This window comes from Odocoileus virginianus, chromosome 4 (assembly GCF_023699985.2).
Source record: "Odocoileus virginianus isolate 20LAN1187 ecotype Illinois chromosome 4, Ovbor_1.2, whole genome shotgun sequence".
Taxonomy (NCBI): Eukaryota; Metazoa; Chordata; class Mammalia; order Artiodactyla; family Cervidae; genus Odocoileus; species Odocoileus virginianus.
In genome coordinates this window covers 85350928-85353665 of record NC_069677.1, presented here as the reverse complement: position 1 = coordinate 85353665, position 2738 = coordinate 85350928, and the positions used below count along the sequence as shown (strand labels likewise).

The 2738-nt window shown below is 43.8% G+C and overlaps 1 non-coding gene across 1 annotated transcript; it reads right to left on the bottom strand.

Moving 5' to 3' along the window:
- Positions 1–539: 539 nt before the first annotated feature.
- On the bottom strand, positions 540–612 carry TRNAC-GCA (transfer RNA cysteine (anticodon GCA)). Its single transcript has one exon. It is a non-coding gene; the product is annotated as a tRNA-Cys (tRNA).
- Between the last annotated feature and the right edge of the window lie 2126 nt (positions 613–2738).

Sequence of the window (2738 nt, the reverse complement as noted above, 5' to 3'; positions counted from 1 at the left end):
TCAAAGGAAAAAAATTCATGTTAACAATGACCCAGCATCCATTGATAGTGATTATTCCGAGAGTCTTGTATTAACGCATACATGTGGAATCTAGAGAAAATGGTATGGATGAACCTATTTGCAGGGCAGAAATAGAGAGGCAGACATAGAGACTGGACCTGTGACGTGGTGGGGGGCAGGGGCTATGAGTTGGGAGGCTGGGATTAACATATATGCACCACCACGTGTAAAATAGGTAGCTGATGGGGACCTTCGGTATGGCACAGGGAGCCCTGCTCAGTACCTAGAGGGGTGTGATGACGGTGGGGTGGGAGGGAGGTCCATGAGCGAGGAAATGTATGTATACACAGGGCTGACTTGCTTCAATGTAGAGCAGAAACTATCACAACATTGTAAGGCAACTATGTGTGTGTGTTAGTCACTCAGTTGTGTCCAGCTCTTTGCGACCCCATGGACTGTAGCCCGCCAGGCTCCTCTGTCCATGAAATTCTCCAGGCAAGCATCCTGGAGTGGGTTGCCAGTTCCTGCTCCAGAGGATCTTCCCGACCTGGGGATTGAACCCAGGGTCTCCTGCATTGCAGGCAGATGCTTTACCATCTGAGCTACCAGGGAAGTGTAAGGCAACTATACCCCAGTTTGAAAAAAAAAAATGGCCCAGCAAATGGTGAATTGTACCAAGCTGTAGTTTCAGATACTTGGGATTCACCAGTGATATCCTGTGTTTGGGACAACGTTATAAATTTCCCCAAGGTTAATGGGTGATTAGGAATGGATTTACTGGTGCTTTGTTTTCTTATAGATAGCAGGCCACATAAATATGATTGTAGTGGATACTAATGGACTGAGGCCCTTCAAAGGATTAAAGGATCGTTGCATTTCGGATGGTCTTTAGACAACTGAGATTCTGAGTGCCATTTTTAAAGGATGGACTCTTCGCTTACAGAGACATGTTATTTTGATGACCAGGTGGATCCTGGGGGGGTCTGTCTGGAGCATCACAGCGCACACAAGCTGGCGTTCTCGCCCCGTTCTGCCTACAAGAGCACGGTTACCAAAATCAACGATTAATGGTTGAACGAGTCTGAAAAATGGCTATCCCTTTGACCTTTCTACGGTTTGTCATTTAGTTGACATACCCATTACCTCAAAAATCAAATGTGTTTGTCTAAACATTATTCTGATGTTTACTTTGGGCACTAAAGGGCAGACAGCTGACCACGGACCCGCTGACAGTGATCAATTCAGCCCCGAATCTTGTCACTTTCCCTGTTTATTCTGCTATCAATCTCCGCTTTGCCTGCCACCGCAGCCACTTTCTGCTGCTCAGGCGCTTTTAAAACTAACAATAATCCAATTTAGAATTGATCAATGAAAATGTGTGGTCAGTAAGCAAAATGACAAAGTCTGCATGTAACCGCTGACCACAGTCAGGGGTTTATTTTATACGGATGGAGGTGACGGTAAATTTTAATTAATTAATTAAATGTTAATAGCATTCAAACCTCTTTCCTTATTTTTTTTTTTAAAGTCAGATCTAAGTTTTACTGTCTTAGAAATGGGGGAAGTAGGTCCATTGACTCCCTACTGGAAGCAGTATATTCTGGAACTACAGTGGGCCTATCAGTGATGGTGGGAATGGTTTAAACCTGTGTTGTCCAAGGAGGGAGCCACCAGACACCTGTGGCTGACCTTGAACAGAGAAATCATCTTTGCAAATGTATTTAATTTTAATGAAGTTAAATGGTTGTATGTGGCTCATGGCTACAGTACTGGATGGTGCAATTCTAGAATGCTGACATTTTTGGTGATGAGATGAGGCCCGTCGATGTGGTTTGGAATGTCATACTGTCTAGACACTTCGGTATCAGGAGGTCACAGTCTCCGGTCTGATCCAACACGGCTACAAACCAAGCAAGAGAAGTTCAGGGAGTCTTCCTCAGGTCCTAAAGGCAATGTCGTGTTTGATCAGGGTTCCTTTCCCGGTCCATGAGAGCAGGGCTCCTTAACAGGCTGAGAGGACCTGGTTGCTGGTCTGCAGGGCTGGCTTCAGATCAGCGGATGAGAGAACTCCAGCCAGAGAGGGTGCAGAACTGGTGCAGGAAGGCTCCTTTTCCTAAAAGTCCCCCAAGCAAACCCCGTTCTTGGCTGCATCCCAGCTCTGGTTTCCAAGACAGAAGGCTGAATGTGGTCCCCAGTGCCAAGTGGCTCCTGGGTTCTGGACATGACCAGACATCTTGCCGGGCCCCTGGTTTCTGGCTCCCAAATTGTCTGGTTCTTGAACCTACATCCCTTCCTTCTCTCAGCCTCAAACTCCATTTTTGCCAAATCCAACAACGGGGAGTCATTTGATGAATTTCTTAAAATAATTTGAAAAGTCATTTCTTAAAATGATTTGCACATGTTACTTTCAATAGGCAGAGAGCTGAAAACTAATTGCTAATAAGATTAGAAGCATATGATATTTAAGTCTCTTTAAACATGAAATCTACTTAGCTCTTACCTCTGAATAGATGTTATGTCAAAAACTAGATTAGAATTTTTTAGAAAACTGCATCACTTATTTGAATTTCAGAGTTTATGGGGGAAATTATGAGCAAGTAGAAACACTTTATGAGGGTTATGGTATAATTGATGGAGATTTAAAATGCTATACCAGATAACTATTGCCTTAGAAGGAAAGTGGTCTGGGTATTCTCTTGAGGGAAATTCTCAATCTATAATTCTTGTGTTATTTACAT